The sequence below is a fragment of the Scyliorhinus torazame genome, chromosome 7 (assembly GCF_047496885.1).
Source record: "Scyliorhinus torazame isolate Kashiwa2021f chromosome 7, sScyTor2.1, whole genome shotgun sequence".
Lineage (NCBI taxonomy): Eukaryota > Metazoa > Chordata > Chondrichthyes > Carcharhiniformes > Scyliorhinidae > Scyliorhinus > Scyliorhinus torazame.
This window is the reverse complement of record NC_092713.1, coordinates 9,352,271-9,364,893: the sequence shown is the minus strand read 5'-3', so window position 1 is coordinate 9,364,893 and position 12,623 is coordinate 9,352,271.

The window sequence follows — 12,623 nt, the reverse complement described above, 5'->3', positions numbered from 1 at the left end:
TCGGTCCAAGATCGCAAGAAACTGCAGACTGTGATGAACTCAGCCCACGCATCACACAAACTTGGCCACCCTCACATTGATTTTGTCTTCATCTCTCGCTGTCTCAGGAAGGCAGACAGCATTATCAGAGACCCCTCCCACCCAGGCATTGCTTTCTTCCAGACCCTTCCATCAAGCAGAAGGTACAGAAGTCTGAAGACCCACACATCCAGCCATAGGAACAGCTTCTTCCCCACAGCTACAATACTCCTCAACGATTCTCCCTTGGACTGATCTGTTCCCTGTAAGAACACTATTCACGACGCCCTATGCTGCACTTGCATTGCTTGGCCCCTTGTTCCGCACTGTAACCAATCACTGTTTGTCGATGCACAATTTGTCAATGTTCACTGTTGATTATTCTTTTTGTCTACTATGTACGTACTGTGTACGTTCCCTCGGCCACAGAAAAATACTTTTCACTGTACTTCGGTACGTGACAAGAAATAAATCAAATCATGGCTGCCGGACGATAGTCGTTGAGGCACGTTGCCTGGTTCTTCTTTGGCACCAGTATGATGGTGGTCTTCTTGAAACAAGTAGCGACCTCGGAATGGAGTAGGGAGAGGTTGAAGATATCCCCCAACACACCTGCCAGCTGGTCCGCGCAGGATTGGACTGCACGACCAGGGACCTCGCAAGGACCAGTCGCTTTCCGAGGGCTCACTTTCAAGAAGGCCAATCTGACTTTGGAAGCTGTGACGGTGGGTATGGGTGCGTCCAAGGCTGCTGGGTTTGATGACATCCTGCTCAAACCGAGCATGGAATGCATTGAATTCATCGCGGAGGGGTGCGCTGCTGCCAAAGATTCTACTTGGCTTCGCTTTGTAGCTCGTTATGTTGTTTAATCCTTGCAACAACCAACAAGGGCCCGTTATGTTAGTCTGTGACTCTAGCTTAGTCTGATATTGTCTCTTGGCATCCCTGATGACTTTGCGGAGGTTGTACCTGGATTTCTTGTGTAGGTCAGAGTCACCTGTCTTGAACGCCTCAGACTTGGCCTTCAGTAGAGTCAATCTTCCGATTAAGCCATGGTTTCCGGTTGGGGAACTTACATACTACCTTCTTTGGCATGCAGTCTTCTACACACTTACTGATAAAGTCTATGAGGGTGGTGGCATACTCATTTAGGTTGGTCACTGAGTTCTTGATTATGGACCAGTCCACTGACCCCAAGCAGTCAGGTAGGAGCTCTTCTGTTTCCTCGGACCAGCACTGCACGACCTTCTTAGCCAGATTCTCCCGCTTCAGTTTCTGCAGTGCTGAAGTCCACTTTGAACGTTTATTACAAGCTATAGCCAGGAAACTAAGCTACCACCAGATGTTTTGCTAGTTCCCGAGCACAGAAAATGCAGGTCAGTTATACTTTGTGTTGTCTTAGATAATTTTTGAACTAATGTATTATTTTAATGGTGTATATTAATTACTTATGTCCACTCACAATTAAAAATTAGGATTGCATAATGCATTATACATGTATATAGTTGCCATTCATAACCAAGGCACGTACACAATAGGTGCCAGGCACGTAGGTGCCTCTTCTTTTCTATAAGCTCTCACAGTTAGTTGATTAAGTAGATGCCTGAGCAAATTCCCTTCCATTGTCCTGTGTTCTCTGATTACCACAGAAGCAGTAGCTGCCTGGTATCAATCAACCATGCAAATGCAGGCATTCTTGCCTCAGTTACAAGTCCTTGGGAGTTGTATCTGTTGCCGTAGCAATGACCCGAGATTATCTATCTCCAGAACCTTTTACGTCTCTGCAAGCAGGTGCTCATGTGAGCCCTTGGGTTTAATTTAAACCGAGTATATAGGTTTATACCCAAATCTACCTCTTCAGGGGAAAATGTGCAAACGCCACTGATGCGACCATCAAATCACTTAAAGACACGATGAGAAGTAAACCGTGGTTTTAATCAGCTTAGAACAGTGCCTGCCTGCGACTGGTACAATACTGGGAACTGCCTGCAGGTCAGATGCTCTTTATACTTCCTCTTAAGGGGAGGAGCCATGGGCGGAGCCCGTACATGCCCCAACATATCCCCCTGTGGGTGAAGCCACACAATGGCCCATAGATGGAGCCCACAGGGTTAACAACATAACACAACAGCAGAACATGATACAAATGCACTGGTGAATTATTAGCACAATACATTCACCACATTCACCCCCTGTTAAAAAATTAAGTCTGGCGGCGGTGACGGGCTCATAGGTTCAGCCGGTCTGGTGCACGGATCGTGCGCTGCGATCGCCGAAGTACTGGTGTTGCAGCCAGTCCGGGTGGCTGTGGATGTGGGTCCAGTGCGGGCACAGGCATGGACTCCGGGAGCGGCTCTTCTGCAGCTTGATTCCTGTGGACCGGTGTGGCGGGTTGGACGGGATATAGTGTGGGGGCTGCGGTGGTGGTGGTGGTGGAGCCTGCGGGCGCCAGGTCTCGGAGAGAGATGGTATCTTGTCGGCCATCGGGGTGTTCGACATAAGCATATTGTGGGTTGGAGTGTAGGAGCTGGACCCTCTCTACCAGGGGGTCGGTCTCCGAACGTGTTTTCGGAGGACTGGTCCCGGTGTCTTCAGCCAGGACGGAAGCTAGGCCCCTGAGGTAGCTCCCCTTGGGAAAACAAACAAGCGGTCATGAGGAGTCTGGTTTGTGGCCGTGCAAAGGAGGGACCTGATAGAGTGGAGCGCATCGGCAAGGACCTCCTGCCAGTGAGAAACTGGGAGATTCCTGGACCGCAGGGTCAGTAGGACTGTCTTCCAGACGGTCGCGTTCTCCCTCTCCACCTACCCATTTCCCCTGGGGTTATAACATGGATAGAGCAGGGACAGGAATGGTTGTTGCAGGTGCCGGGGTTTAGATATTTCAGTAAGCTCAGGGAAGGTGGTAAAAGAGGGGGAGGGGTGGCATTGTTAGTCAAGGACAGTATTACGGTGGCAGAAAGGACGTTTGATGAGGACTCGTCAATTGAGGTAGTATGGGCTGAGGTTAGAAACAGGAAAGGTCACCCTGTTAGGGATTTTCTATAGGCCTCCGAAAAGTTCCAGAGATGTAGAGGAAAGGATTGCAAAGAAGATTCTGGATAGGAGCGAAAGCAACAGGGTAGTTGTTATGGGGGACTTTAACTTTCCAACTATTGACTGGAAACGCTATAGTTCGAGTACTTTAGATGGGTCTGTTTTTGTCCAATGTGTGCAGGAGGGTTTCCTGACACAGTATGTAGATAGGCCAACGAGAGGCGAGGCCGTATTGGATTTAGTACTGGGTAATGAACCAGGACAGGTGTTAGATTTGGAGGTAGGTGAGCACTTTGGTGATAGTGACAATTCGATTACGTTTACTTTAGTGATGGAAAGGGATAGGTATATACCGCAGGGCAAGAGTTATATCTGGAGGAAAGGCAATTATGATGCGGTAAGGCAAGGCCTAGGATGCATCGGATGGAGAGGAAAATTGCAGGGGATGGGTACAATGGAAATGTGGAGCTTGTTCAAGGAACAGCTACTGCATGTCCTTGATAAGTATGTGCCTGTCAGGCAGGGAGGAAGTGGTCGAGCAGGGGAACCGTGGTTTACTAAGGCAGTCAAAACACTTGTCAAGAGGAAGAAGGAGGCTTATGTAAAGATGAGACATGAAGGTTCAGTAAGGGCGCTCGAGAGTTACAAGTTCGCTAGGAAGGACCTAAAGAGAGAGCTAAGAAGAGCCAGGAGGGGACATGAGAAGTCTTTGGCAGGTTGGATCAAGGACCTAAAGCTTTCTATAGATATGTCAGGAATAAAAGAATGACTAGGGTAAGAGTGGGGCCAGTCAAGGACAGTAGTGGGAAGTTGTGCTTGGAGTCCGAGGAGGTAGGAGAGGTGCTAAATGAATATTTTTCGTCAGTATTCACACAGGAAAAAGACAATGTTGTCGAAGAGAATACTGAGATTCAGGCTACTGGACATGAAGGGCTTGAGGTTCATAAGGAGGAGGTGTTAACAATTCTGGAAAGGGTGAAAATAGATAAGTCCCCTGGGCCGGATGGGATTTATCCTAGGATTCTTTGGGAAGCTAGGGAGGAGATTGCTGAGCCTTTGGCTTTGATCTTTGTAATCTTTGTCAACAGGAATAGTGATGTGGAGATGCCGGCGTTGGACTGGGGTGAGCACAGTACGAAGTCTTACAACACCAGGTTAAAGTCCAACAGGTTTGTTTCGATGTCACTAGCTTACGGAGCGCTGCTCCTTCCTCAGGTGAATGAAGAGGTATGTTCCAGAAACATATATATAGACAAATTCAAAGATGCCAAACAATGCTTGGAATGTGACCATTAGCAGGTGATTAAATCTTTACAGATCCAGAGATGGGGTAACCCCAGGTTAAAGAGGTGTGAATTGTATCAAGCCAGGACAGTTGGTAGGATTTTGCAGGCCAGATGGTGGGGGATGAATGTAATGCGACATGAATCCCAGGTCCCGGTTGAGGCCGCACTCATGTGTGCGGAACTTGGCTATAAGTTTCTGCTCGGCGATTCTGCGTTGTCGCGCGTCCTGAAGGCCGCCTTGGAGAACGCTTACCCGGAGATCAGAGGCTGAATGCCCTTGACTGCTGAAGTGTTCCCCGACTGGAAGCGAACATTCCTGCCTGGTGATTGTTGCGCGATGTCCGTTTATTCGTTGTCGCAGCGTCTGCATGGTCTCGCCAATGTACCACGCTTCGGGACATCCTTTCCTGCAGCGTATGAGGTAGACAACATTGGCCGAGTCGCACGAGTATGTACCGCGTACCTGGCCACAGTAGAAAACAATACAGGGAAATCTACTGTCAACTTGTCAGACTCCACCCTTCAACCAGACGAAATCGAAGTCCTCAGCAGAGGGCTCAATTTCTGCACCACCACCAAAATGGACCCCATCAGTCTCGCGGCAGACACGGAAGAATTCATCAGGCGAATGAGGCTCCGGGAATTCTTCCACAGACCCCAAGAGGCCAACAGCGAACCCAAGCAGACTATCAATGAACCGGAACAGCAGACCGAGAGATCTGCGGTGCGGCAACCGAAGAGGAAAGAGTCGAATTGGACCCCTCCGGAAGGCCGCTGCCTTAGACTCGACATGTAGGCTCAAGCCGTCAGTAGTCGCGTCAATGCCAGATTCATCAGTCGCATTCACAAGACAGCCCCGAACATCAGCCAAGCACAACGCAATGCCATCCGCGCTCTCAAGACCAACCGCAGCATCGTCATCAAACCAGCAAAGGAGGGGCCACTGTCGTACTGAACAGAACGGACTACTACAAAGAAGTATACCGACAACTGAACAACCAACACTACAGACAGTTACCCGCAGATCCGACCAAGGAACACATCCGCCAACTTAACAGACTGATCAAGACCTTGGATCCAGATCTTCAGAGCACCCTACGTGCTCTCATCCCACGTACTCCCCACATTGGAGATCTCTAATGCCTCCCGAAAATACATAAGGCCAACACACCAGGCCGCCCTATCGTTTCAGGCAATGGGATCTTGTGTGAGAACCTCTCTGGCTACATCGAGGGCATCTTGAAACCCATCGTACAAGGTACGCCCAGCTTCTGTCGCAACACAACGGACTTCCTACAGAAACTCAGCAACCATGGACCAGTTGAACCAGGAACATTCCTCGTCACAATGGACGTCTCGGCACTCTACACCAGCATCCCCCATGACGACGGCATTGCTGCAAAAGCCTCAGTACTCAACACCGACAACTGCTAATCTCCAGACGCAATTCTGCAACTCATCCGCTTCATTCTGGATCACAATGTCTTCACCTTCGACAACAAGTTCTTCATCCAGACGCACGGAACAGCCATGGGGACCAAATTCGCACCCCAATACGCCAACATCTTCATGCACAAGTTTGAACAGGACCTACTCACCGCACAGGACCTTCAACCGACGTTATACACCAGATACATCGATGACATTTTTTTCCTTTGGACCCACGGCGAAGAATCACTGAAACGACTACACAATGACATTAATAAGTTCCATCCAACCATCAGACTCACCATGGACTACTCTCCAAAATCAGTTGCATTCTTGGACACACTCGTCTCCATCAAGGACGGTCACCTCAGCACTTTGCTTTACCGCAAACCCACGGATAACCTCACGATGCTCCACTTCTCCAGCTTCCACCCTAAACACATTAAAGAAGCCATCCCCTATGGACAAGTTCTCCGTATACACAGGATCTGCTCAGACGAGGAGGAGCGTAACAGACATCTACAGACACTGGAAGATGCCCTAGTATGAATGGGATATGGCGCTCGACTCATCGATCGACAGTTCCAACGTGCCACAGCGAAAAACCGCACCGACCTCCTCAGAAGACAAACATGGGACACAACCGACAGAATACCCTTCGTCGTCCAGTACTTCCCCGGAGAGGAAAAACTACGTCATCTTCTTCACAGCCTTCGACACGTCATTGATGACAATGAACATCTTGCCAAGGTCATCCCCACACCCCCACTACTTGCCTTCAAACAACCGCGCAACCTCAAACAAACCATTGTTTGCAGCAAACTACCCAGTCTTCAGAACAGTGACCACGACACCACACAACCCTGCCATGGCAATCTCTGCAAGACGTGCCAGATCATCGACATGGATACCACCATTGCACGTGAGAACACCACCCACCAGGTACGCGGTACATACTCGTGCGACTCGGCCAACGTTGTCTACCTCATACGCTGCAGGAAAGGATGTCCAGAAGCGTGGTACATTGGCGAGACCATGCAGACGCTGCGACAACGAATGAACGGACATCGCGCAACAATCACCAGGCAGGAATGTTCCCTTCCAGTCGGGGAACACTTCAGCAGTCAAGGGCATTCAGCCTCTGATCTCCGGGTAAGCGTTCCCCAAGGCGGCCTTCAGGACGCGCGACAACGCAGAATCGCCGAGCAGAAACTTATAGCCAAGTTCCGCACACGAGTGCGGCCTCAACCGGGACCTGGGATTCATGTCGCATTACATTCATCCCCCACCATCTGGCCTGCAAAATCCTACCAACTGTCCTGGCTTGATACAATTCACACCTCTTTAACCTGGGGTTACCCCATCTCTGGATCTGTAAAGATTTAATCACCTGCTAATGGTCGCATTCTAAGCATTGTTTGGCATCTTTGAATTTGTCTATATATATGTTTCTGGAACATACCTCTTCATTCACCTGAGGAAGGAGCAGCGCTCCGAAAGCTAGTGACATCAAAACAAACCTGTTGGACTTTAACCTGGTGTTGTAAGACTTCATACTGAACAGGAATAGTGCCAGAAGACTGGAGGATCGCAAATGTTGTCCCCTTGTTCAAGAAGGGGAGTAGCGACAACCCCGGTAACTATAGACCAGTGAGCCTTACTTCTGTTGTGGGCAAAATCTTGGAAAGGTTTATAAGAGATAGGGTGTATAATCATCTGGAAAGGAATAATTTGATTAGACATAGTCAAAACGGTTTCGTGAAGGGTAGGTCATGCCTCACAAACCTTATTGAGTTCTTTGAGGTGACCAAACAGGTGGATGAGGGTAAAGCAGTTGATGTGGTGTATATGGATTTCAGCAAAGCGTTTGATAAGGTTCCCCAATGTAGGCTACTGCAGAAAATACTGAAGCATGGGATTCAGGGAGATTTAGCAGTTTGGATCAGAAATTGGCTAGCTGGAAGAAGACAAAGGGTGGTGGTTGATGGGAAGTGTTCAGACTGGAGTCCAGTTACTAGTGGTGTACCACAAGGATCTGTTTTGGGGCCACTGCTGTTTGTCATTTTTATAAATGACCTGGAGGATGGCATAGAAGGATGGGTGAGTAAATTTGCAGATGACACTAAAGTCGGTGGAGTTGTGGACAGTGCGGAAGGATGTTACAAGTTACAGAGGGACATAGATAAGCTGCAGCGCTGGGCTGAGAGGTGGCAAATGGAGTTTAATGCAGAGAAGTGTGAGGTGATTAATTTTGGAAGGAATAACAGGAAGACAGAGTACTGGGCTAATGGTAAGATTCTTGGCAGTGTGGATGAGCAGAGAGATCTCAGTGTCCATGTACATAAATCCCTGAAAGTTGCCACTCAGGTTGAAAGGGTTGTTAAGAAGGCGTACGGTGTGTTAGCTTTTATCGGTAGAGGGAGTGAGTTTCGGAACCATGAGGTCATGTTGCAGCTGTACAAAACTCTGGTGCGGCCACATTTGGAGTATTGCGTGCAGTTCTGGTCGCCGCATTATAGGAAGGATGTGGAAGTATTGGAAAGGGTGCAGAGGAGATTTACCAGAATGTTGCCTGGTATGGAGGGAAGATCTTATGAGGAAAGGCTGAGGAACTTGAGGCTGTTTTCGTTAGAGAGAAGGTTAAGAGGTGACTTAATTGAGGCATACAAGATGATCAGAGGATTGGATAGGGTGGACAGTGAGAGCCTTTTTCCTCGGATGGTGATGTCTAGCATGAGGGGACATAGCTTTAAATTGAGGGGAGATAGATATAAGACAGACGTCAGAGGTAGGTTCTTTACTCAGAGAGTAGTAAGGGTGTGGAATGCCCTGCCTGCAACAGTAGTGGACTCGCCAACACTAAGGGTATTCAAATGGTCATTAGATAGACATATGGACGATAAGGGAATAGTGTAAATGGGCTTTAGAGTGGTTTCACAGGTCGGCGCAACATCGAGGGCTGAAGGGCCTGTGCTGCGCTGTAATGTTCTATGTTCTATGGTCGTCCTGCTCAAGGCGATGCCCATACTGAGCAGGTACTGACGCAGTTCGTCGCTTATGAATGACGAGCCCCGGTCACTGTGGATATAACTGGGGAAACCAAACAGGGTGAAGACACTATGCAGGGCTTTAATGACAGTGGAGTGGTCATATCGGGGCAGGGGATGGCAAATGGGAAGCGGGAGAACTCATCTATGATGTTGAGAAAATATGTATTGCGGTTATTGGAGGGGAGGGGCCCTTTGAAATCAATACTGAGGCGTTCAAAGGGCCGGGCTGCCTTTACCAGGTGGGCCTTATCCGGTCGATAGAAGTGCGGTTTACACTCCGCACAGATCTGGCAGTCCCTGGTCATGGCTCTGACCTCCTCGGTGGAGTAGGGCAGGTTGCAGGCCTTTATATAATGGACGGGCCGGGTGACCCCCGGGTGGCAGAGGTCATCGTGGATAGCCCGTAGTCAGTCATCTTGTGCGCGGGACCAGGCATCTGTGGGCTCATTGAGCTTCCCAGGGCGATATACTACATCGTAGTTATAGGTGGAGAGTTTGATCCTCCACCTCATGATCTTATCGTTCCTGATTTTGCCCCGCTGCGTATTGTCGAACATGAAGGCTACCGATCGTTGGTTGGTGACGAGGATAAACCTCCTACCAGCGAGGTAGTGCCTCCAGTGCCGCACGGCTTCCACAATGGCTTGGGCTTCTTTTTCGACCGAGGAGTGTCGAATTTCAGAGGTGGTGAGGGTGCGGGAAAAGAACGCTACCGGTCTGCCTGCTTGGTTGAGGGTGGTGGCAAGAGCGACCTCCGATGCGTTGCTCTCCACCTGGAAGGGGACGGACTCGTCCACCGTGCGCATCGCGGCTTTGGCGATGTCCGCCTTGATGCAGCTGAAGGCCTGGCGGGCCTCAGTTGCCAGTGGACAAATTGTGGCCTTAATTAGTGGGCGGGCTTTGTCTGCATACTGGGGGACCCACTGGGCAGAATAGGAGAAGAATCCAAGGCACCTCTTCAGGTCCTTGGGACAGTGAAGGAGAGGGAGTTGCAGGAGGGGGCGCATACGACCAGGGTCGGGCCCTAGGACCCCATTCTCCACGATGTAGCCGAGGATGGCTAGTCTGGTTGTGCAGAAAACGCATTTCTCCTTGTTGTAGGTGAGGTTGAGTTTTTGGGCGGTTTGGAGAAATCGGTGGAGGTTGGCGTCGTGGTCCTGCTGATCATGGCCGCAGATGGTGACATTGTCCAAGTACAGAAATATGGCCCGCAGCATTCGGTCCATTGCTCTTTGGAACACCGAAACCCCATTTGTGACGCCAAAGGGTACCGGAGGAAATGGAAAAGGCGGCCGTCTGCCTCAAAAGCCGTGTAGTGGCAGTCCTCCGGACGGATTGGGAGCTGGTGGTATGCAGACTTCAGATCCACCGTGGAGAACACGCGGTAGTGTGCGATCTGATTTGCCATGTCTGCAATCCGGGGAAAGGGGTACACGCATCGAGTTGCATGTACCGGTTAATGGTTTGGCTGTAATCAATTACCATCCGGAACTTTTCCCCGGTCTTGACGATCACCACCTGAGCTCACCAGGGGCTATTGCTGGCCTCGATGACTCCCTCCCTCAAGAGACGCTGGACCTCGGACCTAATAAATGTCCTGTCCTGCATGCTGTACCGCCTGCTTCTGCTGGCGACTGGCTTGCAGTCGGCGGTGAGGTTTGCGAAGTGAGGGGGAGGGGTCAACCTTTAGGGTCACGAGGCTGCATATGGTGGGTGGGGGTAGGGGCCCCCCGAACTTAAGAGTAAGGCTCCTGAGGTTACATTGGAAGTCGAGACCCAATAGGAGAGGAGCGCAGAGGTCTGGGAGCACATATAGTTTAAAATTAGCGTACTCAGTGCCCTGTATCGCTAGGGTTGCAGCAGTGCACCCTTGGATTTGCACCGAGTGCGACCCAGAGGTGAGGGAGATGGTTTGTTGCGTCGGGAAAATTGGGAGCGAGCAGTGTCTTACCATGTCCGGGTGAATGAAGCTTTCTGTGCTCCCGGAGTCGAAAAGGCAGGGCATCTCGTGCCCGTTAACCCGGACAGCCATCATGGAGCTCCAGAGGTGCTTGAGTCACGACTGGTCCAGGGTGACCGCGCTGAGTTGCGGGTAGCCGGCGGCGTGATCGGAGGTGCTGGGGCAGCCCCGCGATGACTGTCCGTGTAGATTGTACGCGACGAGCGGCGTAGCAGATGGCGGACAAGATGGCGGCCCCCGTTGGTCGAGCGTGGCAGGTGGTGAGGAAGATGGTGGCCCCCATGGATCGCACGTGGCTGGCCGCGTGGGGGAGGATAGCCAAGATGGCGGCCCCCGTGAATTGCGCGTGTTGTGAGGGGGCGGAGTCAGCAGACACGCTGCCACATTGCGGGGTCTGCGGGCCAGTGAGTCTGTGGATCGGGTCTGTGAGTTCGAGTTTTTGACCTGGCCAGGCAGACCTTGGCGAAGTGTCCTTTTCGCCCTTGGCTGCTGCAGTTCGCGTTGCGGGCCAGGCAGTGTTGCCGGGGGTGTTGAGACTGGCCGCAAAAATAGCAGGGTAGCCCCCCCATGATGGGCGGGCGGCCGCGCGGCACAGGCCTGGGGAAGTCTCTGGTCGGGGGTCCACGACGGGGTCTCGTGGTCGGCCGGGAACGCAGTAAGGTTCTGAAAAGCAACCTCCAGAGAGGTGGCTAACTTTACCGTGTCGTCCAGGTCCTGGGCTCCTTTTTCGAGCAGGCGCTGTCTCACATAATTCGACCGGACACCCGCCACGTAGACTTCTCGGACGGCGAGCTCCATGTGCTGAGTGGCCATAACAGCCTGGTAGTTACAGTCGCGCGCGAGGGCTTTGAGGTCACGTAGGTAGTCATCTAGCGACTCCCCGGGGCGCTGGCGGCGAGTGGTGAAGACGTGTCGCACGTAGACCTCGTTCACAGGCCGCACATAGAGGCGTTCGAGCAGTACGAGGGCTTCTGTATAGGAGGCGGCCTCGTCGAGCTGGACAGAAATGCGATGGCTCGCCCATGCGTGGAGGAGGCTCAGCTTCTGTTCATCAGTGACGGATGGCGTGGACGACGCGGCGAGGTAGGCCTTGAAGCATCGAAGCCAGTGCGAAAAAATTTATTTCGCCTCCGCGGCCTGCGGATCGAGTTCCAGTCTGTCAGGTTTGACGGCTGATTCCATAGTTGTATTTAAGCTGATTAAATTGATGCGACATCAATTTACTCAACACACGACGATTTAATTTAAGATGGGGAATTTTTCTCCTAGACCGTTATTGAATGCAGAAAGATTTTCGTCCCACCGTTGCAGTCAGAAAGGTAAAAACATTTTACAAATTGTAGCAACTTTAAGGTTACCAAAACATTGTGAGTTTGGTGCAACAGTTGATGATACTCTTTGTGATAGGCTAGTTTGTGGACTCCGCAGTGAAGTTCTTCAGAGGAAGCTGCTTACTGTAAGTGATTTAACTCTCAAAGCTGCTGTGGAAGTTGCCATATCTATGGAGCTAGCAACGAAACAAGCTTCAGACGGGTGCTGGGACAAAGATTGACAAAATGGATACCGCAAGGAACAAGGTTGCAAGGGTACAACCATGTCACCGATATACACAGGTTAGACAGTCAGTGGGGGAATGCTGGAGTAGAGCCAAGTATATGCAAGACCTGTGGCAAAAAGGTCCTTAATGCCAAGGCATGTTGGGCTCACAAAACTTCTGAACACCAAGAACATGCAAGAAAAAAAACACATCAAAGCAGGCTAGCCGTGTCTGTAATTAGCAGACAAAATTCAAGAACACTAAGACAACATATCTGAGCTACTGCAGGAGCTGATGCAAAGTGTCTTCTC